This window comes from Acomys russatus, chromosome 2 (genome assembly GCF_903995435.1).
Source record: "Acomys russatus chromosome 2, mAcoRus1.1, whole genome shotgun sequence".
Classification (NCBI taxonomy): Eukaryota; Metazoa; Chordata; class Mammalia; order Rodentia; family Muridae; genus Acomys; species Acomys russatus.
In genome coordinates, this window is record NC_067138.1 from 9,422,691 (window position 1) to 9,448,678 (window position 25,988).

Genomic DNA, 25,988 nt, shown 5'->3' on the forward strand with positions numbered 1-25,988 from the left:
ACGGGAAGTGGGTCCTGATTCTGAGTTTATTCACAGAAGATAGTGGGGAAACCAAACTTAAGCACAGGAGTGACGTGAACATACTTGAGATAAAGGGCTCTGTATAGCAGCCATGTGGGAGACATGTTGAGAGAATGACACCAGAGGTAGGTAATTCATGCCAATGAGACAGAAGGGACCTAAACCAAGCGGGAGCAGAAGACAGATGGACAGAAGGACACCCTGAAGACAAACGTGCATGAGAAAGTGTTGATATGCCTCTGGTTTTCTGTCTGGAGTATGTAGAAAAGAAATACTAATTACTCCAAATATGTAGGGGAGGATGACACTGCCAGGGAAAAGCAGGTCAATTTATTTGTGGGTATGTTGTGTTTGGTGGTGTGCTGTGTTTGTTGCTGTGTTGTGTTTGTGGGTATGCTGTGTTTGCTATGTTTGGTGGTGTGTTGTGTATGTGGGTCTGTTGTGTTTGTTGGTATGTTGTGTTTGTGGGTATGTTGTGTTTGGTGGTGTGTTGTGTTTGGTGGTGTGTTGTGTTTGTGGGTATGCTGTGTTTGTGGGTATGCTGTGTTTGTGGGTATGTTGTGTTTGGTGGTGTGCTGTGTTTGTTGCTGTGTTGTGTTTGTGGGTATGCTGTGTTTGCTATGTTTGGTGGGTGTGTTGTGTATGTGGGTCTGTTGTGTTTGTTGGTATGTTGTGTTTGTGGGTATGTTGTGTTTGGTGGTGTGTTGTGTTTGGTGGTGTGTTGTGTTTGTGGGTATGCTGTGTTTGTGGGTATGCTGTGTTTGTGGGTATGCTGTGTTTGTGGGTATGCTGTGTTTGTGGGTATGCTGTGTTTGTGGGTATGCTGTGTTTGTGGGTATGCTGTGTTTGTGGGTATGCTGTGTTTGTGGGTATGCTGTGTTTGGAGTGTCTTTTGGGAAGCAGATGGTATCACTAGTCAGTAGGATTCGAGGTTTGGGAACTTAGGAGAAAGGTGTGGGTTGGTCATGATGGAAGCTCAGCAGGATGAGTCTTCCTGGAGAGAATAGGCAGACTGGAAAACACAAGTGTCAAGGGTGGAACCTCAAGGAGCATGCAGTGTCAGTGAGCATGTGACATCAGTAAGCATGTGGAGGAGGCTGGGTCGCAGCAGCAGGATGAGATGCAGAAGTAGGAAGGTGTAGAGTCTCAAGTGCCCCAAAGAGGGGCCTGGTTCCCGAGAGAAAGATTAAATTTAAAAACAAGGCAGTCATAGGCAGCACTGGACACAGTTTTAGTTGAAGGATAGGAATGGAGATCAGGTTACAAGGGCTTTGGAGGGAATATGATATTGGAAAGTTGAGGTAGTGGGGGAAAGATGTGAGGGAAGAAGAGTGGACAACAGCTGGAGGAAACGTCAAGGTTGTAGGAGTTCTCTAATACTGGGGACACATGGCCACTGTCCCATGCTGAACGGGACGCTAGGCATCTAAGACTGTGATGCAGCATAGTGGGCAGTCTAGAGAGACGGGGCAGAGCTTGGACCAGGGGAGGGAAGCGCTTTTCAGAAAGGCCAGGGAGGTGCTGGTACAGGGAGATGCAGGTAATTTGGGGTCAGGGAGGTCAGTGGAAGCTTGAGGGAGTCCATTCCAAAGGCCTTGTCAGGGGAAGGAAGGGGGTGAGCACCAAGGAGTTGGACAAGAGAGGCTGCTTGACCTTTCAGCAGTGCAGCACAGCCGCGGGGAACGAAGGTGCTCTCCGCGGTGCTGAACAATGGAAGGGCTCATGTTTTGTGTACTGCGCATGCTTGGTTCAGGTAAAGGAAGTACTCAGTCTTAGTTTCCCACAGGGAACATAAAGTTTTCATTTCCAAGCGTCAACTCTCAAGAAAAAGGAGGCTGAGCTGGACTTCGAATGAAGTATGAAGCAAGATGCCCACAGCAACACCATCTGACCTTTCTTTACAGAGCATGCAGTGAATTTTTCTCCAATTTTAGAGGGAGCTGGAGAAGGAGGTTCGGAGTTGGGAATGCTTAATGGATGCTTCTGGAATAGTCATGTATTCCTGGGTGAAATCAGGAGGGAGAAAGACAGCATGCCAGGATGTTGGGGTCAGTGAAGATAATGACCCGGGGAGGCCCTGGTGCAGGCCACTCTGACAGGTAGGCATATTGATGAGGGATGACCAGCTCTGCCCTTGTCATGGTTTGTCCAGAAAGCAGTTCAGTAGTTACCTATGGATTTAGTACTTTTGTTTTTCCTGTAATAAAACACTCAATTTGCCAATGGCACAAACCTCTAATCCCAGCACTTGGGGAGGCAGAGGCAGGCGGATCTCTGTGAGTTCAAGGCCAGCCTGGTCTACAAAGCGAGTCCAGGACAGCCATGGCTACACAGAGAAACCCTGTCTCGAAAAACCAAAACCCAAACCAAATCAAAACACTCAATTCAAACAAAACCAACATGTTGACCACTCTGTCCAGTTCTGGGCTACAAGCTAATGGGAGAATGCAGAAGAAAGCACTCATACATACCACACTTGTCAGAGCACTTGAGGGTTAAAACATGCACAAGTGCACATATGTATGTGCCAAGGTAAGAGTTTGTGTGTGTGTGTGTGTGTGTGTGTGTGTGTGTGTGTGTGTGTGTGTTCTGGGTTTTTTTTTTTTTCTTTTTTGAGACAGGATCTCCTCCACAATCCTGGCTGTCCTGGAACTGGAACTTGCTATGTAGACTAGGATGGCATTTAACTCACAGAAGTCCATCTGCTTCTGCCTAGCTTTTTTTGTTATTATTATTATTATTATTATTATTATTATTATTATTATTATTATTATTATTATTTTATTTTTAGACAGGTTCTTGCCAGGTAGGGTCTTCTGACGGACTTGGCATTACCATATATTCCAGCCTGGCCTCAAATACTCAATAATCCTCTTGTCTCAGCCTTCCAAGTACTGAGACCACAGGCATGTGCTACTATGCTCACTATCTTTCAACTGCCCCATTTACTACCAAACACAAGCACCAGTAAATGCTGGTGTCTTAGAAAATACTTGTAAAAGATTATCTCTGTGTGTGTGTGTACATGGCAAAGGATGGTTTTCAGGAGTCAATTCTTTCCTCCACTGTATAGGTCTCAGGAATTAAACTCAGGAATTAAACAGCTCAGTAGCAAGTGCTTTACTAGCTGAGCCATCTTGCAGGCCCAGGCCTTAGTATTTATTATGATATCTGTCATTGAAGAACCAAAATGGAGGAGAGTGCTGCTGACCCCAAGCACAATGCACCCATAGCCCAGGCTGGCCTCAAACCCATGATCCTGTGGCTGTCTACAGCAGGCTAGGATTATTGGCATGTGCTGCCATATGTAGCCTATTCTGTATTTTCAACAGTCAGTATCAGGGGGCTAGAGAGACAGTCCCACAGGTGACATGCTTGCTGTGCAATGAGAGGATCTGAGACTGGGTCCCCGATGCCCACATGAGAAGCAAAGCATGGTGGCACATGCCTGTAGCTCGGCACTGGGAAGGGGAGATACGAGGGTTCTGGGGAATTATTGGTCAAACACTGAGCTCCAGGTTCAGAGATTACCCAGTCTCAAAAAATATGGTGAAGAGTGACAGAAAACACATGACACTAACCTCTAGCGTCCACATGCATGGTCATGCACACATGCATACATAGTGTACATACACACATGTAACATACACAAATTAGCACCGGGATGTATTTAGCTCTCCAGACTCTTAAACAGCGTGTGTAGCTATCAGTTTAATGGCAGCATAGATATCCACAGGGAGAGTACAATAATTTTGTAATCCTTCAGGTTGACATTCAGGATGTTTGCAATTTTTTACTATTGCAAATGATGCCACACTAAAATCCATTTGGAACCATTCCACAAATAAAGTAAAATTACAAAGTCAAAAGCATGAATATTTCTGAGGTTCTTGATATACATATTACAAACTGTCTTCCCAGAGGATTGTTCCAATTTTACAATGCTTCAGTCATGAGTGAGAGTATGGCTGGCTTTTAATATTTTATTTCACACTGCGTGCCAGGGAATTCCAGGCCATCAAACCTGTCCATCATCTTCCAAGAGAGCTCCAGCCCTCATTTTCCTGTCTCCCTCTGGGGAATCTTCTCTCAAAGAAGATAATTTCCCTTGGGGATCACCTGACAGACAAAATATTCTTGACTTGAAGTTATCAATGAGGAACAAAAGGAAAGACAGGTCTGTCACCCTGGAGTTCAGGGAGGCACTAAGCAGATTGGCAGAACGGCCTGGTGGCTGGCCACAACACTCAGCATTAGGCCCTTGCTCACCCAGCACACCAGCCCTGAGGACCATGACTGCAATGGCAGAGCCAGGAGGCAAACTTCACAAAGCAGTTCCTTTGCTTTCAGATTTAGGCCAAGAGAACTAAGCAAAATGTCCTAGAAAATATAGACGCTTGTGTGGCAATTCCCACATCAAAATTTAAACAAACACTATATTATGGTGTCTGTGTGTTTGTGAACGTACTATTGTATATGTGTGACATGTCAGTGCTCTATTATGCGTATGTGTGTGTGATGTGTGAGTGCACTATTGTGGGAGGAAGGTCTAACTGTGTTCTCATATGCTGATTTCAGTGCCTTGAGATCTGGTACCGCCCTGTTGTGGGCATTGTTATGAATGTTGAACCATCTCCTGTAACCATGTGATAACAAGGAATGTTCCCCAATTACCCCTGCTTGGCTAAATAAAGATGCTGAAGCCTATGCCTGGGTAGAAGAGAGGGAGGCAGAGTTTTAGGTTCCTGGGCCTGGGTGCAAGAGATGAGAGGAGCAAGGGGAAAGCAGAAGAGCAGCAGGAGGGGAGGAAGCCAGAGAGAGAGAGAGAGAGAGAGAGAGAGAGAGAGAGAGAGAGAGAGAGAGAGAGAGAGAGAGGGAGAGAGAGAAAGAGAGAGAGAGAGGAGCCGCCATAAGGTAAGAGGTGGTGAGCATGTGGCTGTAAGAGCAGACTGATGGAGCAGAAGCTGTCCATCCCCAGAGTTACCAGATTGATAAGTAATTGGTTTTTAGGTTGGTTTCAAATGTATTAGGATTGGAATAGCTCAGCATCTGGCCAGCATAGTGCTTACAGCTTAATAATAAATCATAGTCTCTCTGTGTCAGTCATTGGAGAAGTAGCTGGTTAAAGAAAACTGCTGCCATAATATTTTACTGCATTGATTAATATAGAAAGAATAATTCATCTTCCTATACACTATCGTGCATGTATGTATGTATGATGTGTGAACACACTAGTGTTTGTGTGTGTGTGTGTGTGTGCACACGCATGCGTGTGCACATGTAGAGGTCAGAAGACAAGTGTGTGGAATCGGTTCTCTCCTTTCCCCTTTCTTTGTGTTCTGAGGATTAGACTCAGGTCATGGGCTCATGTCACAAGCACTTTTACCCACTAAGCCATCTCACCTGCCATATTCTTTCTCTCTTTTTTCCTTAATTTTCCTTTTTTTTTAAATTAAAAAAATGTGAATGGGTATTTTGCCTGCATGTGTGTCTGTGTACCACATGAGTGCCTGGTGAGGCCAGAAGAGGGAAAAAGATCTCCTGGAACTAGAGTAACAGATGGTTGTGAGCATCTGTATGGCTACTAGGAATTGAACCTTGGACCTCTGGAAGAGCAGCCAGTGTTCTTACCTACTGAGCCATCTCTCTAGCCTCTTTCTTTCTTTTCTTCCTTCCTTTTTTTTTTTTTAAATGGGGGTCCTATGTAGTCCATGCTGGCCTCAAACTCACTGTGTAGCTAAAAATGACCTTGAATTTCTGATGCCCCTGCCTTCACCACCCAAGTGCTTAAATCACAGTCATCACCTCCATGCTCAGGCATTTTGCACATTAGTTCTCAGAAATAGCTATAGGGTGGATACTTGAAAGAAATGCAAAGTCTAGGGCCAGGGAGTTTATTGTTTACTTTTGTATGTGTTCATGCATGAATACATGTATGTGGGCACACATATGCATGTAGATGTGTGCACATACATGTGAAGGCTAGAAGTTGACATCAGATGATCACTTATACATCAAGGAAGGGTCCTTGGCTGAGCCACAGTTCGCTGACTTGGCTAGATGAGGAAGGGTCCTTGGCTGACCCACAGCTCACTGACTTGGCTAGATTAGGTCCTTGGCCTACCCACAGCTCACCGACTTGGCTAGATTAGTTTAGGTAGCCAGTTTTGCTGGAGTTCCTCATTTCCACCTCCCAAGTGGTGGCATCGCAAGCCTGCTAGTCCTGAATGTGGAGCTGGAGATGCAAACCCTGGATCTCATGTTTGGGTAGCACTTTACCTGCTGAGCCATCTGTAGTGAGGTTGTGTGTCTCCAGGTTGTTTGTCCTGTGGTCTCTGATAGAGGGTCTCCCCAGGCTCGTGGCAGATTGTAGCCTATCCCACCTCACCCACCACTCCATGGCTGCTGTTGTGTCACTGACTAAATAATTCAAGGGTATAATCTCATGCCCAAGGCATCCATAGGAAGGAACTATGAAAGAAAACCAACTTATGTGATCCCTAAGCCTTTGTGCAGTTAACTCATACCTCAGAGAATGCCTTTGCCCTGACCTCATTCCTCCACCACAGTCCCACTCCGCCATGCAGTTCACAGCCCTGGTCTCCTAGGCCACGTTATATATGACAAACTGCCTGGGCACTGTGAGGAGCAGCCTGACAGTGGCATCTGCAGCTCATCCCAGGTCCCAGGTGATGGCCATGTTAGGAACATGCTTTTGAATGGCAGGCCTTCCACACGTACACCATCCCCAGACAGTCTCACAAAGATTCCTGAAGCCTAGTCCTACCCTGGCTACATTCTTAGTGGTAAAAGGGGACAATCATTGACAAAGCAGAGGGAGGACAACTTAGGTGTGTGTTGGGGAGGCAGCTCGTCAAGTGTTCTGGCCAGGCCACTACAGAGCTGCTCAGAACAATCTGTGGCTCTTCTACAAGTCAATGTACCCTTAAGTCACTGTCACTATATTACTATAGGCTGCATCTATGGCCATGGCACTAGAGGCCTTATCTATCTCATTCATCTCTACCCCCCATCCTCCCTGAACCAAGTAAGTCCTACTATTCTCATCTTAAAGGAAAAAAAAAAAAAAAAAAAAAAAAAAAAAAAAACAACAAAAAAAACCAGGTTGTATAAAGTACTCACAGTCATACCTTGAAGGTGATTTGAACCCAATTTGTTCATTTTTCATAACTCCCAGTCCTTGCCTCAGGAGAAATCAGGTAAGATTACAAGATTAATGCCATGCCAGAACTTACAGGGCAGTGGGATTTGTCTTCCAAAGCAGTCGCTTGAAAGGCTGGCACCTAGTCTAGGCAGGTCTTTTATGCTCAACACACACTTGAAGGCCTTCTTTAGAAGATGACATTAGACGCTTTTTAACTTCTTGTTGAATGGATTCTCTACAGGAGGAAAATATTGTCACTCCTGAAGCAGCCAATAGCTGAAGACCACACACAGACACACAGATAGACACAGACACACAGATAGACACAGACACACACACACACACACACACACACACACACACACACACACACAGACACCCCACTCAGGGAATGGAGAAAGATGAGCAGCCCAGGGGAGGAAGCCAGAAGGCAGCACAGGATAAGGTGGTGGGAAAGATGACAAGGAGGTTGAAAGGGCTCTTCAGCCTCTGTCAGGCTGACCTGGGAAGAGTGCTGTGAGGGCGTGGTAAGGATGCTAGAGCTGGAGGCAGAGAGAAGAGAGAAGAGGCATTGGAAGAGGTGCAGGAGCTTGAGCAAGGGCAGACACAGGTTAAGAAAGAGGACAGAGGGAAAGCTGCTGGGCGCCATGGCTGCTGGGCTTGAGGAGGAGGGGTGAAGAGCCATGCAAGGAGACGCAGCTGGCTTGGGAGGCTAAGAGAATGCTAATGCCCCCATAAGACACAGATGGAAACAGCTCAGTTGTGCTGCCTCTATGCAGGAGGCGGTGCTTGTTCAGACATTGGAAGGGACAGAGGGAAAAAAAAGCCACCTGAAGTGCATCAACCACAAGGAATGGACAAAAGACCTGGGGCCACGGTGACATGAGTGGGGGACGACAGTGTCTGGGTTCTAAGAAGAGTCATGGAAGACAGGAGCCAGGACCAGAGTCCTGGGTGGGGGCGGTGGCTTTTGCCATATGACAGGAGAGGCGGGTCAGTTGTTTGAAGCTGCGCAGAGAGAAACTACAACACATAATTTTCACAATATCTTTATTTTCAGTAATTACAGATCTGATCCCTGTGAGGATGAAGGCTTCCCACAGAGGGATGCCCACCAGGAGCAAGTTCACTAGGGGCAGGTCGGCTCTTTTTTTACGAAGTGTGGCTAAGGCAAGGGAGGCTGAGCAGGCTGTGACCAATCTACAGGTGAGCACAAGTGGTGAAGGTGGTGACTTGACTACAGTCCCCTGACAGCCTTGGCCCATGCTCCCCAGCCTATAGGAAAAAAATGCAGGCAGCAACAGAACCCTGGAATTACATACAACCAGACGGAGGCTCAGCTTGGGAAACTATTCTCTGATCATGTTTTCTTACTTTTAAAGCTGGGAGTGATGGTGCATGCCTTTAAGGGAGGCAGAGGATCTCTGCGAGTTCGAGGCCAGTCTGGTCTACAGAGAAAGTCCAGGACAGCCAGGACTACATAGAGAAACCATGTCTCCAAACAAACAAACAAACCAAAAATAAAAAATAAGCCCTTCGAGCTGGGCATAGTGGCTCACACCTTTAATCCCAGCGCTTGGGGAGGCAGAGGCAGGCAGATTGCTGTGAGTTCAAGGCCAGCCTGGTCTACAAAGTGAGTCCAGGACAGTCAAGGCTACACAGAGAGACCCTGTCTCAAAAAAACAAACAAAAACAAAAACAAAAAAAGCCCTTCAACATCACCCTCCTGTAAGCACAAAACAACAAACAAACAGGTAACACCAATGCAGACGTTATCAATTTGTCTTTGGGTGTAGCGATAGAAGCTAAAGCTAGGGTAGAGATACATCTTTGTCCCTTCCATCTCTTCATCTGGACACCGAATCCATGCGTGAGGGGAAAGGCTAGGGTGAGGGAAGTCAGGCTTGGGCTACGGCAGAGGACTGGCAACCTCCCTGAGCCTGAATTTCTCCCAAAACCTTGACTTGGTGAACAAATGCATTTTGAAAAATAATCAGGTTTTGGACATGAGCAGCTTGTATTTGCTATTTATAAAAATTGGCCTGCGAATGCTTCCCAAGTTGAATGAATGTATTATGACATTTGATGCGTTTGAAATAACTCAATAATCTGAAGACTTTCTGCTATGAGAGGAATGCTTGTTCCGTAGAATTAAATCTTGGTTACAATTAGGAAGGAAACTGCTACAGTTACTATGTTCCCTGGCAGGGATATAATACTTTCTCTCAACTGTACAACCTCTTGTCAGTGAGAACTGTTGATGAGGCCTTCCCATCTGGGCTTCAAGGCAGCACAGAATATTTATTTCTAGGATTACTTTGGGTTTTAGACACACCAGTGTAAGTGTGGTACCTTGTACCTGGTACCCCAGCATTGGAAAGGCTGAGATGAGGATAGCAGCCTAGGCTACAGAGTGAGACCCTGCTTCAAAATAGCTACAAAAACAGGCCGGAGAGATTGCTCAGTGGTTAGAGCACTGGTGATTTCCCCTCTCCACCCCCCACCACACATAACCCCCACCCCCACCCCCCACGCGCTATGCCTGGACCTTAAATTAAATCTTTAAAAAAATCGTTTCAAAGACCTGAGAAGCCTGTCGCCTGCTGCTACCATGGTCCCCACTCTTCCCCTCTCCACCTTAGTCCCAGAGAAAACCTGTTGAGTGTGCAGTTATTAATGCTTTTGTGCAACTCTGTGTTTCAGAGCAATGTTCAGCTTCCTGTTACATCTAGGTGTGTTAAGACAGCTTCTCTCCTTACAGATAGGAATGATACTTTATGGAGGAGGACCCCCTAATCCTGGGTGCCTGCCTACAGTAGGCCCTGGGGTGCTCTGGATTCTGACAGTTTTGCATCCTCACGCTGACTACCTCTGGCCCAACTGCAGCCAGCTGCAAATTGTGTGGATCGAGCAAGCTGCTTTGACACGCTGATGTTATCAGCCTCACAGTGCCTGAAGCACACAGATAGGAGCTGGCAATGGCGCCGTCTCACCGGATGAACTAATGTAATTTAGTTTTGAAATTCAAGTATAAGTTTTTTTCAGTCCACCTCAGGAGGGGGTGGGCAGAGCATAGAATTCTCAGAGGAGCCATCTAAATTGCAAAATGGCTTCTGTTGTGTATTAATAAACAGTTCAAAATGATGGAAAAATATGCAGAGAGGATTTGCAGTAAAGTTAAGTGCCTGGTATGGAGGCCCACTCCACTTGAGTGCTACCCAGACTAGGGCTAGGACCTCTTCCTTCGCCTACTGTGCTTGCTAGCGACGATGGTGCAGACATGCGCTTGCCCCAGGGCCATGCATGGCAAGGAGTCTGGGTGGGTCTCAGCCCACCTCTCCTAGCGAAGGGAATACTCAGATAGCCTTAAGACTGGTGTCTGGCTAAAGAGCAATGCTGGCTTGCCCTCTGGCTGCCCAGCCTCTGTGCTCTGCGTCACTAGCCTCCCTCCCTCCCAACAGGACACCGTGACTGCCCCGCCTTATGCTCTTGTTAGATTGTAGTCATCCTCAGACCTCGACTGACTATTGTCTCTAAGAAGCTTCCTGTGGAGGCCAGGCTAGAGTAGGCATTTCTCTACTGTGCATTAACAGTTCCCTCCCTCCTCATTTCTTTCATGCACTAAATGCTTTTTTTTTTTTTTTTTTAATTTTAGTGTTTTTTTTGAGACAGGGTTTCTCTGTGAAGCCTTGACTATCCTGGACTCACCTTGTAGACCAGGCTGGCCTCAAACTCACAGCAATCTACCTGCCTCTGCCTCCCGAGTGCTGGGATTAACACTAAATGCTTTTTATTAAGTGATTATTTGTATAATTTTTTGTTTAGTAAATGTTCCTGAAGGGGAGGATTGTGTCTTTCTCCGTAGTGTCTTCCCAGTCTCTAAAACAGAATTGTGGGCTATAGTCTCTTAGCAGATAAACAGTGCAGGGCAGGGCAAGGGTCTATTTGTAGGACAGGTGGAAAAGGCTAATGGCCTGCCACCGTGCCAGGGCCTTGTCTAGTGGCATCCTAGACAAATGTTGCAACTATGTATCCTTTTAAGGCCTCTCTTATAGCTAAGAGCAGAAAAACTGCCTCCCAGGGATTTAATTTGGAAAGTGCCACAGCAGGGGTCCACACTTGCTGGTCTGGCGCTTGGCATAGTTAACCCTCCTCAGAAAGTGCTGGAAAGATGACTTGATGGCTATGAGTACTGACTGCTGTTCCAGAGGACCTGGGGTCAGTTCCCAGCACCCACATGGCGTCTTAGAACCATCTATTACAGCCGGGCATGGTGGTGCATGCCTTTAATCCCAAAAACCAACCCCCCCCCCAAAAAAAAAACAAAAAAACAAAAAAACAACCAGCTATTACTCCAGTGCAGGGGATCTGATACCTTCTTCTTGCCTTCTCAGATACCAGGCATGCATGTGGTGCCCTATATACATGCAGACAATCATCCATACACATAAAATAAAAATTAAAAAATCCTTGTAAGGTTCATGCCCAAGGTAGCAACTTAGCTTCAGGTCAACTTCTCATGGACGCCAAACACCAACAGACTTCTTTGTGGCTAAGGTGCAGGCTCAGCTATTTGTTTACTATGATTTGCCTTAAGGCTCCTTTTTGTTTGTTTGCTTGAGGCAGGCTTTCATGTAGCCCAGGCTGGCCTTCTGATCCTCCTGCCTCTACCTCCTAAGTGCTGAGATTACAGACTGCGCTGCCACACCTGGCTTAAGTCTCAGTTCCTGTTGAGTTTTAGAAGAGTAGACAACCAAGTTGAAATCAAAGCCACCAAAACCCTCGGAGGGAAACAGGTGGGCTGCCCTGCTCTGGCTGTTCAAGATGACATTCGACAACCCAGGGTTACAATCATACTCATCAGGCAGGCAGTGAACTCACTCAAGGCAGGGGGCCTCTTGGGAGTTCAGTAATAGGGCAGGACGGCTACGTAGAAAAATCCCAGAAGCCTCCAGGAACTCTGACCACCCTCTGGCTGTGGAGTCCAGTTTGCCTGTGAACAGTGCTGACTGGGAGTCTAGACTGGGCTCTTCACCCCCTGAGCTCAGGGCCTGCTTTGAAGAGTGTCCAGAGAAGACAGCAAATGAGTTGTCCCAGGTCAGTGCCAGACGGCAGCCTTGGGATTAGAATTCATGGGCTCTGTTTTTCCCCCCAGCCAGCTGTTCCCTCCCTTGAGACCTGTGCTGTTTCTTCTGAATGCTCAGGGTTATATTCAATTTAGTAAGGTTTGTGGTCACATAATCACAGCTCCTAAATAAAACAATAAGTACAGAGCATCCACCAGAAGTAATGAAAACACAGGGGAGCCTTTGCCCCTGAGAACAGACAGGGAGGGAGCGCTGGCTGAGGCTAGGACTGTTCTACTTGAACAAAATCCAATACAAACAAATCTCTAGGGACTAGGCAAAGTCCTCATCTGCTCTTGTTTCTTCTCGATGGATACTTGTTGAAAGAGCCTGTGCTTAGCCTTGTGGGAAGAGCCTCTTGGAAACTGGAATGTGCTGTTTCCAAAAGCAAGAGGGGCCAGGCTGAGGGACAGCCCAGGTCCGGGTCATTGAACATTCTTTTATTGTTTTTTCAATTAATCAGTTACTACATTGCAAGTGGCTCTATCTGCAGGAGCAGCAGCAGCAGCCACAGTCATTGGAGCCTGGACTCTGTCGGGTCCACTCACACCTCAGCAGACAGCAGATGCTCTTTCCCTGCCCTTCCTGCCCCTGTGGGCTGGTTGGTGCTGGGACAGCGAGCCAGCCTGCGTGTGTTTGGCTGTTGAGTGGGATATACTATTTCAATAGTTAAGGCAGTTTTTTTTAAAACCAGTATGTTTGTTGAGGTGTAAAAGAGGCAGTAACCATGGGGTGTAACAGATCCCTCACTAAAAAAATCCAGGAATCTATGCGTTCTCATTGCCAGGCTGAAATTAGGAGGTAGCCATGGAAGGCTCTTTTTTCAGGCTTTGAAACATTCTCAATGTCTCTCTTAGCATTCCACCCTCATACTCTGACCAAAGAGGAGAGTTTAAAGAGGAGAGTACCAGGGATTTTAAGAGACAAAGAGTCCTACAGCCTTGAAGGATTTGGGTAGCAGATTCTGGCCATGAAAAGCTCCGGAGTTTTATCTCTAAAACTGCTTTGAGAGCGATGGTGACCTCAAGAGAGTTCAGCCAGGCCAGATATGTGTTGCGGGTGGTAGGAAAGGTGCTGAGGCAGAGAGAACTTTTGTACTCACAGGAATAGTCTTGGAAAGAGAAGAGGCCCTTTGAAGTGAGTGCCATGTTGAGGAAGGCTATTCAAGCTTGAGTTAACACAGAGCCTGGATAATGTGGGTATCCGGGGTCTCCCCTCTTAGCCAGGACAGGGCCTCCATTAGGAGCTATCCAGCGTTCTGAATTACCTCCTCCAGAACATGTGGGAGGATCTGGTCAAGGCCTGCCTGCTGGTTAGCGGTGACCTTAAATGTCGCCAGTTCATCTTTGCCCGTGGCTGACACCAGCTGCCCGCTTGGTCCATGGCCTGGACGCCTGAAGTAGATCCAGCATGACTCCCGTCACTCTCATGGACACAGCCTGGCCTTCATGCCAGAAGGTTGGCTCTCTGGGAAGATTTTAATAAGGGGTAAGATTCAGAATCTTGGTATGTATGTGAAGAAATAATGTTCCTCAGTATATCTGGGAAGCTCAGGACCAAACAAACGTGGTGCAAGGACAAGGAAGCCATAGGGGAGATAATTCTTTGTGTGGTGCATCCTTAGATAACTCATTAGCTTCCCTCCTCACCCTCCCCTCCATGACTACTACATTCACACAAACACAGATGGACAGACAGACGGACGGACAGACACCACACACACACACACACACACACACACACACACACACAGAGAGAGAGAGAGAGAGAGAGAGAGAGAGAGAGAGAGAGAGAGAGAGAATTTTCCATTTTGTCACTGCAGAGAAGGTAGTCTCCACTTTCTGCACTTGGCTAATGGACCGGTTTTCTTCTCATCTTAGATATTACAGAAAGTTGGCAGAAGCACCAGAGCTTAAATAACAATATCTTTTCCTGAATTCAAAAGAAATAGTCACTTAAAAGGTCCAGATAAGGAGAAAAGAGAAGAGCATTACTTTTAATCCCACCATCTAGAGATATCACCGACAGTGTCCAGGCACATCTGGGTCTCTGTGTGTCAGGAGCAGGTAGTACAGCCACTTAGAACAAGTGGTGTGGCTTTGAATTAAGTCCTATTTCTGCTGTGTACTCATCTGTGTGGTTTCCTCCACAGATGAGGCTGAAGCCAGGCACGTTCTTTGCCACTGAGCAGCACCTCTCCAAGTTCCATTATGTGAACGTCACCAAGTTTCTAACCTCTATGGCTCTCCATTTTCACTCTTAATGTGAGGAATCTCATAGCACCTGTCTCAGAAGGTGGTGGAGAGGATTAAGTGAGGTGATATCATAATGCCTTTACCACAGTCTCTGCCATGTGGTAAGCATGTTAAGCATGTGTTTAATACACACACACACACACACACACACACACACACACACACACAAAACCACTCTGTAATGCTGTTTAAGGCCCATTTAAGACACAGATTACTCTCTCTTTCAAATACAAGCTGCATGGAGAATAGACAAGCCCTTCTATCTCATGTTCCATCCAGCCTGACTTTGCAGTCCACAGGGGATGACCTGGGACTTGGCTAATGGACTAGCCTCCTAGCTAAGGGATGAAAGAAGCAGTCCTTGATGCAAGGCCTCCAGCGTCTGGCCTGAGTCTGGCCACAGGCAGGAGGTGGGAGGGGTATCTTTTGATCAGCTCCTCTTCTTGAGCAAGTAGCTCAAGTCCCAGCAAGTAGCTCTGGACATTTCTTGCTTCTCTGTTTAGGAGTATCCATCCTCCTTCCCCTAGATTTTTTTTTTTTTTTTTTTTTGGACAATGTCTCTCCATATAGCTCTTGCTGTCCCAGAACTCACTGTTTAGATGAGGCTATCCTCAGTCTCACAGGGGGCCATCTGCTTCTGCTTCTTGAGTGCTGGGATGTGCACCATGGCTCACTCCCCAGGAGCTCCTTATAGAAGTCTATCTGGCTAGCTTGGGTGAGCCTGTTTCCTCACCCTGTGAGTCCTGGGGATTTGACTCCTTTATCTGTCTGCATGTGTGTACATGTGAGTACAGGTGCCTATGGAGGCTGGAGGCCAGAGGCATTGGATCTCCTTGGAGCTGTAGTTACAGGCAGTTGAGAGGTACCTAATATGGGTCCTCCATAAGCCCTAAGCCATCTCTCCAGCCCCTTGACTAACTCTGGGGGTCAGTGTCATGCTCCTAGTTAAAAGTCCAATGGCCAGCTGGGCATGGTGGCACACACCTTTAATCCCAGTACTTGGGAAGCAGAGGCAGGAGGATTGCTGTGAGTTCGAGGCCAGCCTGGTCTACAAAGCGAGTCCAGGACAGTCAAGGCTACACAGAGAAGCCCTGTCTTGAAAAACCAAAACCAAACCAAACAAACAAACAAACAAAAATCCAATGGCTCTTTCTTTTTATCCCCACTGGATGTGAGGTTTATTATTGAACATGACTTGGTAGGGCATAGGACAGTACACTGGAATCCCTCAGGTGTGCAGGACCTGCCACTTGTCCAGGGGACCACAGCTCTACAGTCATAGTGACCTGCTTCTCAGCTACCACGTCTCCAAGCTCCCTTGGATTAAATTTGAAGCAGGGCCCCAATCGCATGCTCCTTATGCTGCCGTTTGCTGAAGACAGACACCATCTGGCCACTGTGCCCTGGGTTTCCCCAGAGGCATCTCATACCCCTGCCTGAAGCCTACACTGGGGAAAGCACGGAAACCAGATGTATGACTGAGCAACAGGAAGTTGTTTCCCAGGTCCCTTAGGGCGCCCCATAGGCAACAGGTGCACGGACTACCGTGGAGGATGCTGTTCACAGGCACTGCAACCATGAGGCAAGGAACTGGTCCACTTAATTGGCTGCGGAACAATCACTTTCCCTAGTGATTGCCCCTCACTTCCAGTATCATTGGAAGGGCTGATTAGATTTTTTTTGGAAATTCTATCTTCTCTTCGGTTTTTCTTTACTTGTTTATAAACTGGGTAGCCCAGCTTGGCCTAGAGTCTTTATTTTTCCTTCTAGCTATCCTTATCTTGTTAATGGTAAGCTTCTTTTCCAGCCAAATTCACTAAAAATGATGGTGAGGATATTTTTTAGCCATTTTTATTTTGAAATAATTAAAGTTTTGTTACATTTACTTATTTATGGGGGTAGAGAGTGTGCAACAGTGCATATGTGTAGGTCAGAGGTCAAGAAAATGCCTGCTTAGGTATTTCCTAGAATGTCTTTTCAATTTGCCTAATGTATCTTTTAAAAATGTTTTATTCTATTTATTTGTGTCTGAGGAGGCCAGAAGAGGGTGTTGGACTCCCTTGAACTATAGTTATGGATGGTTGTGAGCTATCAGATGGGTACTGGGAATTGAACCTGGGTCCTCTGGTAGAGCAGCCAGTGCGCTTAACTGCTGAGCCATCTCTCCATCTCTGCCTAATATTTATTGTAACCAGTTCAGGTTACAGACTTTGGAGGAGAATACAATGGAGGTAATATCTCCTCATTATGGCACACTGGGAATACATGCCTGTTTACCAGTGAGATTAATAATTTATTTATGTATTAGACAAGGTTTCTCTGTGAAACAGAGTCACGGCTGTCCTGGAACTCACTCTATAGCCCAGTTGGCCTTGAACTCACAGAGAGCCACCTGCCTCTGCCTCCAGAATGCTGGGACTAAAGGTGTGCGCCACCATGGCCAGCCTGCTTTTTATTTTTCAGTGAGATTAATTTTTAATCACTTTGGGGTAGGGCTTGATAGATCTCTCTGCTGTACAATTACTATTTTGTCATATTGTTTTCTATTCATCAGAAACAAATGACTTAGTCCAGCCCATATTTAAGGGGAGAAGAATTAAATCCCATCTCCTAGAGAGAAGGGTATCATCAATGTGTTTAAAATTACCACAGTAATTAATATGTAAGAGTTTTGTATGACGATTCAAATATCTTGATTCCCCTTAAAGTCCCACCCTCTAGATTTACAGTCAGTGAATCTTGACAGCAGCCCTTGTTACTATGATGTTTCAGTGGTAATTTCTATTTCCCTCATTTTTCTACAAATATAAAACTTTAATGGAATATATGTGTATATATAAAATTAGAATTCTTCTGAAAGGAATATTTGTCCCTTCTCCTTTGTCTATTAACCCAGTTACCTGGGACTGGCGTTTATTTTACTTGGTGTGATAACCCAACCCATCACTATTTTCTTTTCTTTTTTTAAAAATCTTTTTTAAAAATTAATTTATTCAGATTAGAACTCAATTGTTCTCCCAGCACTTGTATCCTTCCATTCCTCCTACCCTCCCACCCCCACGCTATTACCCTCCCTTAGGTCCATGTCCGAGGAGGATCTTCTCCCCCACTTTATGGTCGCAGGCCAACAAATCTTATCTTGGTGTTCTGCCTGTTCTTTCTTTGAGTGCTACCAGGGCTCCCCACCAAGGGGAGGTCGTCAAATATGGGGCACTAGATCTAGCCAATGGACAGGACATCCACCTCAGTTATGTGGAGAGCAGGGACTAACTCTGACATCACTATTTTCTTACAGGTTGCTCCTGTCTCCCTTTGACCTGACAGGTCATCTTCACCGATCCTCTTTCCCCTAGCCCTCTGGCAAACCAACTGGGAATGCAATGTAGCACTTTCTTCAAAATAGCTATCTTCCTGTCAGGCCCAGGCTGGCCGCAAGCTCAAGCTCTTCCTGCCATGGCCTCTCAAGGCCACCACCATGCCTGATGTCTATATATACATTCTTGTCTTCCTTTTATCTTTCAAGTAATCTTATGTGTTATTATTTTTAAAGCATGTGTAAAATGGATAAAGCTTAAACTAAACTAAAATAAAATTTGTGTATGTGTATGTGTGAACACATGTGTCAAGGCATACTTGTGCAAGTCAGAAGACAGCCCCGTGGAGTCGGTCCTTTGTTTCCACCTTGACTTGGATTCACAGGATTGAAATCAGGTCACCAGGTTTGCAAGGCCTGAGCTATCTTGTCCATATTCATTATTCCGTTTCTATTTTATGTACATTGGTATTCTGCCTGCTTGTATGACTCCAGTTACATGAGGCACCATGTGGGTGCTGGGCATTGAACCTAGGTCCTTTGGAAGAGGAGTGAGTGCTCTTAACTGCTGAGCCATCTCTCCAGCCCCCTCCTCCACATTTGTCATTCTTAAAACACTATTCTAAGAATCAAAATTACTCTCTATAGTACTCCTTTGCCCAAGACCCTTCAAAGGCTCCCACCACTTGGAAATTCATTGACCTGACATTCAATAGTTTTAACAACACAGTCCCAATTTGCCAATCAAGCTGTTTCCCCAATTGCTTATCTTTCTAAATCCTTTGTTCTCTTTGCCCCAGCTGTCAGGCCTCTGTGTGGGTGACTTCCAATGACTATTTCTAGTTTGACTACATTATTTTAAGCCATTAGAAAATGGGTATTGGTTTCCTTAACTTAAGAAAGCAACCCATGTTCATTGGGGAAAGAAAACAACACACAGCAGATGAAGCAGAACCCGACTCTCCGTGCCCTGGGCTTTTACCGATGTTCTGACTGTGTGTTCATCTGTGCACCTCATACACGTCTGCTTGTCGTCACAGAACCTCAGAGGCTGTAGGATGCCCTGGAACTGGACTTAAAGCCCAGTGTAAGCTGCCGTGTGGGTGCTAGGGATTGAACCTGGGTCCTCTGGAAGAGAAGCCAGTGTTCTTAATCACTGAGCCAACTCTCCAGCCCTCTTAGGTTGTTTTTAAGAAGCGGTCTTTCAAGATTTATCAATGTGTCTTATATTCCTATTAAGTTGTTGTTCCATCATAAGCAGACGCAGAAGCATGCATATACACACAAGAGCATAACACATATCTGAAACATAGGCATTTATGTTTGTAGTGCAACTTATGCTTTCCAAGCGTTCCTCTTATTTTCTCATTTAATCTCTGACAATCATAAGTAGCATCTATTATTTATTCCACTTTTGCAGAGAAAAAAAATAAACTTTAGTAGTTGCCATGTAGTCTTCAAGCCAGTACTAGTTAAACATTTTTCTGTTCCTTTCCTACTTTGCCACATAAAAAGGCTGTACTGAAAACACTAACAGAAGGGGGAACATCCAAACATGTGTGATCACGGCTGGAGCTTGGGGGATGTGAGGACAAACTTGTCCTCACAGGCTGGAGACATGGCTCAGTGGCTAAGAGCATGTATTGCTCCTGGAGAGGACCTGAGTTCAATTCCCAGAACCCACATCAGGCAGCTTATAATTGTTTGTAACTCCAACTCCAGAGGATGCCCCCAACTTCAGGCACATGCACACATGTGGACAAAGACACATGTACATGTAAATAAGTAATTAACAGCACATGTACATGTAAATAAGTAATACTCACTATTAAAAACAAACAAGCAAACAAAAAACTCTTCCTCATTTCCATTGCTGGTGAAGCTGAAGTTGCAGGAAAGCTGCCAGCAGGGGGCTAAGAGGCGGGGTGTGTGTGTGTGTGTGTGTGTGTGTTATATCTGCTCAATGTGGAGCTCTTCATTTCCAAAGAAATGCCTTGTCTCCTCACAGCCAGAGGGCTCTGCAGGGTTAGAGAAGGAAGGACAGATGTGAACGGAGTGTGTGAGGTCAGGGCTGAGAGAGCCCAGCAGGAACAAGACAAGCAGGTGAGTAGCCCGTAGGTATGAGGTAATGTTGCCATCCTCAAATGCATCTAGCCAATATGTCCATAAAATACCTGGTTCCAAACATATGTGGATGATGGGACAATAATTCAACTGCCTGTGTAGGAATATGTCAGGGGAAAGATTATAATTTTTTAGCATTTGTTATACAAAATAGTAAAAGGAATAATAAAAAATAAGGTAAAGGGATGTATTATATGAGAGTCCAAAGCAAAAGCGACTAAGGAAGAGAGTGAGCATTCTTGTATGATCAGAACTGCGGCTGCTGTGCACTTTCAGGCTTTGAACACAGATAGAGTTAGACTGCGCACATTTCATACGCGTCTTATGATGGCCACTTTTATGTGAGATGCTTTTTATGCCAAGGAAAAATAGATTATAAACATCTTTTCATCTAAAAATTATTTATTATTAGTGTATGATGTGTGTGGACACACATGACACAGTGCATGTGTGGAGGCCAGAGGATGGCTTTGTAGAACCAGTTGTTGCAGGATATTCGATCCCACTGTGATCCCTGAGATTGTGAACTGTAAAATCTGTCTTTGATCTCACTGGGATCCCTGAGATTGAACTGTAAATCCCTGTCTTGTGGTTGAGCCCTAACACACTTTTAATCCAAGACCATTCTGTTTATTGTAAACAGGTGATTAAGTGTGGTTCACCCAACCTTACACACACCTATAATCCAAGAGCTTTCTGTACACAGGATTTAATAAAGTTAACCCTAGGTCAAGAGGCGGCGCAAGAAACCAGCTGACAGGGATTAAAGAGTAGGAGAGACTTTGAGTTGAGGGGTATTAAGACAGCATGTCAAAGTAGAAGGGGTCTTTGACGATTTTAGCTTTAGGTTTTACTTTTGGGATTTTAGCTCTTTGGTTTTTAGCTCTCTAGTTTTTGAGCTCCTCAGCTCCTTGGCCTTTGGCTTTTGGGGCCTTAAGATTGCAAGCCTTTGGCCTTGGGTTTTTTGGCCTTTTTTTTTTCCTGGCTTGTCAGCTAGGTAGTGAGCCTCTGGGCCTTCTCCATTGGGACATGAGCTGAGTAGGAAGGTCAACTGGGTGCTTTCTCTGCCTCTCTGAGCTAGCAGATTTTTCACCACAGCATCTGGCTCCTGAGTCTTTATTGGTAAAATAGACCGATCAGGGATTTTCACCTAAAACACCAACCAGTTCCCTCCTTCCTTCTTCATGTGGGCTCTGGGGATCAAACTACAGCCACCAGGATTCTGCAGTAAGTGCCTTCACCTGCTGAGTCAGCTCATCTAGCTGGTCTTAACATTTTTTTTTTTAAACAGCAGGGTCTCATGTATCCCATTCTGGTATTGAATTTGTTATGTACACATGCCTTGGCCTCCCACGTTCTATGGTGTGACCTGCCATGCCTGGCTAACCTCTCCATTTAGAAAAGACTGCCTATATATGTTATGAAAAGAATATTCTATATTTATGTCGCCACTACTGAAGGCTTTGCTTTTGTGTGTGTGTGTGTGTGTGTGTGTGTGTGTGTGTGTGTGTGTGTGTGAGTGATATCTCTCTGTGTATTCCTGGCAGTTCTGGTACACACTATGTAGACCAGACTGGCCTTGAACTCACAAAAACCCTCCTGCCTCTATATCCTGAGTGCTAGGATTAAAGGCATGCGCCACCACCTAGCCTCTTTGCTTTTTACATTCTTTTTTCTTTTCACTGTAATAATGTTGCAGCTACTGTAGCTTTATAATCTTTATTGGAACTAATTGTTTTGTTTTTTGGGAAAGGGTTTTTCTGTGTAGCCTTGGGTTTTCTGGACTCACTTTTAGACCAGGCTGCTAGAGTTCACAGTAGTTCACAGTGATCTACCTGCCTCTGCCTCCCAGAGTGCTAGGATTGTAGGGGTGTGTCACTGCACCTGGCTTATTGGCACTATTTTGAAAGTTACATACATATTTGTTTCCATGTTTAAGAGGCAGCGTCTTACCACATAGCTCACTCTGGCTTTGAACTTGTGATCCTCCAGCTTTAGTCTCCGGGATTATAGCACAGACCACCACACCTACATGTGTTTATTCAAGAGTAATTAAAGTGCCTAGTAAAAGGAAGTCTTTGTACATTTGCCTATTTCTCCAGTTTAACCAAATTCCCAGAACTAGGAACGATGCTCCATTGTCCATTGTCTATTGTCACCAATTCAGTTTGGGGGGATGCTCTGGTCTCAAAGTTAGGAAGACCAGATGTTGTATGACTTTTGGCAAGTTACTTTTATTAATGCCTCTTTCCTTTTATGGGTACCATATAACCTAGTTTGCAAGGCTGGTGTTAGAATGAAAGGGGATAATGAATGTAAAATGTTTTTACAGCATGCCTGGCATGGCCAACAAACGGGAGCTGGGTTATATATTTATGCCACTTTTTTTCTCATTTGCATGTCCCCATCCTGTCTAAAGTGTTTGCCAGTCCCAATTTCCCTGCCACCAGAGAAGCCTTGGCATGCTGGATAACTTGAGTTTTACTGTAATCAAGACCAAGAGGTATTGCCCTTTCATGCCTTAAAGCTACTTTCCAGAGTGCTGTCTTTAGTGACTAAATCACAGAGGCAAGCACTCCTTTCTCCCTCTCAATTATCTTTATTAGGATCTTAATCAGCTCATGTTTACTCCCGGGGACACTGCAGATCAGGCCATTTAAACAGCTGGTATTTCTTTTCTCAAAAACGAGATGCTATATTACAGCCTGGAGGTGGCAAAGGGTCCATGAAAAACATATGAGGCAACAGCCCCTGAAATGCATGGCCCAGGTCGAACTCCACAGCCAGCACTCAATTACACAGCTAAAAAAAGAACCAGGACCTGGTGGCAACTCTGTGACATACCAAAAGGGGGCAGTGTGGCACTACAGTTAGGAGGCCATAGGGCTGGTTTGATATGGCTCCGCCGCCTAGCTGTGTGACCTTAGGTCTAGGCTCACTCTCTGTAAGTTAAGCACATAGCACATCCACAGAGTGGCAAAGGTTAGGCGAACTGTTGCATGCCTGGTAATGCTCACCACCATCAGGGCACATGTGGAATATGATGGGATGACACAGATTATTCATTTGACAGGAAGTCTGGAAGAGTTTCTGCAGAAGTATAGTGTGAAAATAGAAATGCTCTCCACCTCCATAGAACTTAGACTTTATAAGGCCTGTCACAACAGAACCGCTATTCATAAAGTCCTCAAATTACACCTGTGAAAAGTACCATAAGGAGAGAACACCCTTGAGGCAAGCCCAGAAGAAGGACTGGAGTCAACCCAACAAGGTAGAAGGTACTGAACAAAACATCCCACGAGAGAACCACATGCAAAAGCTGACACAAAAGGGAGCAGACCTTGGAGAAAACCGAGAGAGGGCGGAGAATAGAGTCAGAGTGGAAGCAACAGGGTATGAAATGGGCTGTATGGAAGGCTGGAGGTAGACTCTCTAAAGCCTTACAGGTTGTTTGAAGCATTTGAGTTTTTTTCTTTTTCTTTCTTTTCAGGCAGAATTTCATGGAGCCCAGGCTGGCCTTGAACTTACTGTGTAGCTGACGTGACCGTGACGTCCTGATCCTCCTGCCTATGTCTTCAAGTGCTGAGATCACAGGTGCTTACTTCCATACCTGCTTGGGGAGTAGTAGTTGAAGTGTAAGGAATAAGAGACTTCCCTGGACTCAGCAACACAGTTTCCTCTATATCTCTGCTTGGGTGTATGTTTGTAAGGAAGTATGTGCACTGTGTGCTGGTATACAGGAGCGTATGTGCACTGTGTGCTGGTATGCAGGAGCGTATGTGCACTGTGTGCTGGTATGCAGGAGCGTATGTGCACTGTGTGCTGGTATGCAGGAGCGTATGTGCACTGTGTGCTGGTATACAGGAGCGTATGTGCACTGTGTGCTGGTATGCAGGAGCGTATGTGCACTGTGTGCTGGTATGCAGGAGCGTATGTGCACTGTGTGCTGGTATGCAGGAGCGTATGTGCACTGTGTGCTGGTATACAGGAGCGTATGTGCACTGTGTGCTGGTATACGGGAGCGTATGTGCACTGTGTGCTGACATACAGGAGCGTATGTGCACTGTGTGCTGACATACAGGAGTGTATGTGTTCTGTGTGCTGGTATGCAGGAGCGTATGTGCACTGTGTGCTGGTATACAGGAGTGTATGTGCACTGTGTGCTGACATACAGGAGTGTATGTGTTCTGTGTGCTGGTATGCAGGAGCGTATGTGCACTGTGTGCTGGTATGCAGGAGCGTATGTGCACTGTGTGCTGACATACAGGAGCGTATGTGCACTGTGTGCTGGTATACAGGAGTGTATGTGTTCTGTGTGCTGGTATGCAGGAGCGTATGTGCACTGTGTGCTGGTATACAGGAGCGTATGTGCACTGTGCGCTGGTATATGGGAGCGTATGTGCACTGTGTGCTGGTATGCAGGAGCGTATGTGCACTGTGTGCTGGTATACAGGAGCGTATGTGCACTGTGTGCTGGTATGCAGGAGCGTATGTGCACTGTGTGCTGGTATGCAGGAGCGTATGTGCACTGTGTGCTGGTATACAGGAGCGTATGTGCACTGTGTGCTGGTATACAGGAGCGTATGTGCACTGTGTGCTGACATACAGGAGCGTATGTGCACTGTGTGCTGGTATGCAGGAGCGTATGTGCACTGTGTGCTGGTATACAGGAGCGTATGTGCACTGTGTGCTGGTATACAGGAGCGTATGTGCACTGTGTGCTGGTATACAGGAGCGTATGTGCACTGTGTGCTGACATACAGGAGCATATGTGCACTGTGTGCTGGTATGCAGGAGCGTATGTGCACTGTGTGCTGACATACAGGAGCGTATGTGCACTGTGTGCTGGTATACAGGAGCGTATGTGCACTGTGTGCTGGTATACAGGAGCGTATGTGCACTGTGTGCTGACATACAGGAGCGTATGTGCACTGTGTGCTGGTATACAGGAGCGTATGTGCACTGTGTGCTGGTATACAGGAGCGTATGTGCACTGTGTGCTGGTATGCAGGAGCGTATGTGCACTGTGTGCTGACATACAGGAGCGTATGTGCACTGTGTGCTGGTATACAGGAGCGTATGTGCACTGTGTGCTGGTATACAGGAGCGTATGTGCACTGTGTGCTGGTATACAGGAGCGTATGTGCACTGTGTGCTGGTATACAGGAGCGTATGTGCACTGTGTGCTGACATACAGGAGCATATGTGCACTGTGTGCTGGTATACAGGAGCGTATGTGCACTGTGTGCTGACATACAGGAGCGTATGTGCACTGTGTGCTGGTATACAGGAGCGTATGTGCACTGTGTGCTGGTATACAGGAGCGTATGTGCACTGTGTGCTGGTATACAGGAGCGTATGTGCACTGTGTGCTGGTATACGGGAGCGTATGTGCACTGTGTGCTGACATACAGGAGTGTATGTGTTCTGTGTGCTGGTATGCAGGAGCGTATGTGCACTGTGTGCTGGTATGCAGGAGCGTATGTGCACTGTGTGCTGACATACAGGAGCGTATGTGCACTGTGTGCTGGTATGCAGGAGCGTATGTGCACTGTGTGCTGACATACAGGAGTGTATGTGTTCTGTGTGCTGGTATGCAGGAGCGTATGTGCACTGTGTGCTGGTATGCAGGAGCGTATGTGCACTGTGTGCTGGTATACGGGAGCGTATGTGCACTGTGTGCTGGTATGCAGGAGCGTATGTGCACTGTGTGCTGGTATACAGGAGCGTATGTGCACTGTGTGCTGACATACAGGAGCATATGTGCACTGTGTGCTGGTATGCAGGAGCGTATGTGCACTGTGTGCTGGTATACAGGAGCGTATGTGCACTGTGTGCTGACATACAGGAGCGTATGTGCACTGTGTGCTGGTATGCAGGAGCGTATGTGCACTGTGTGCTGGTATACAGGAGCGTATGTGCACTGTGTGCTGACATACAGGAGCGTATGTGCACTGTGTGCTGGTATGCAGGAGCGTATGTGC

The 25,988-nt window shown here is 46.1% G+C and overlaps 1 protein-coding gene and 1 pseudogene across 6 annotated transcripts in view; both read right to left on the reverse strand.

Moving 5' to 3' along the window:
• The window catches only part of Fam219a (family with sequence similarity 219 member A), a 53,441-nt gene that overhangs the window by 11,856 nt on the left and 15,597 nt on the right, over positions 1 to 25,988 (reverse strand). The gene's annotated exons all lie outside the window — the stretch shown is intronic.
• Positions 16,059 to 16,180, reverse strand: LOC127207564 (uncharacterized; annotated as a pseudogene).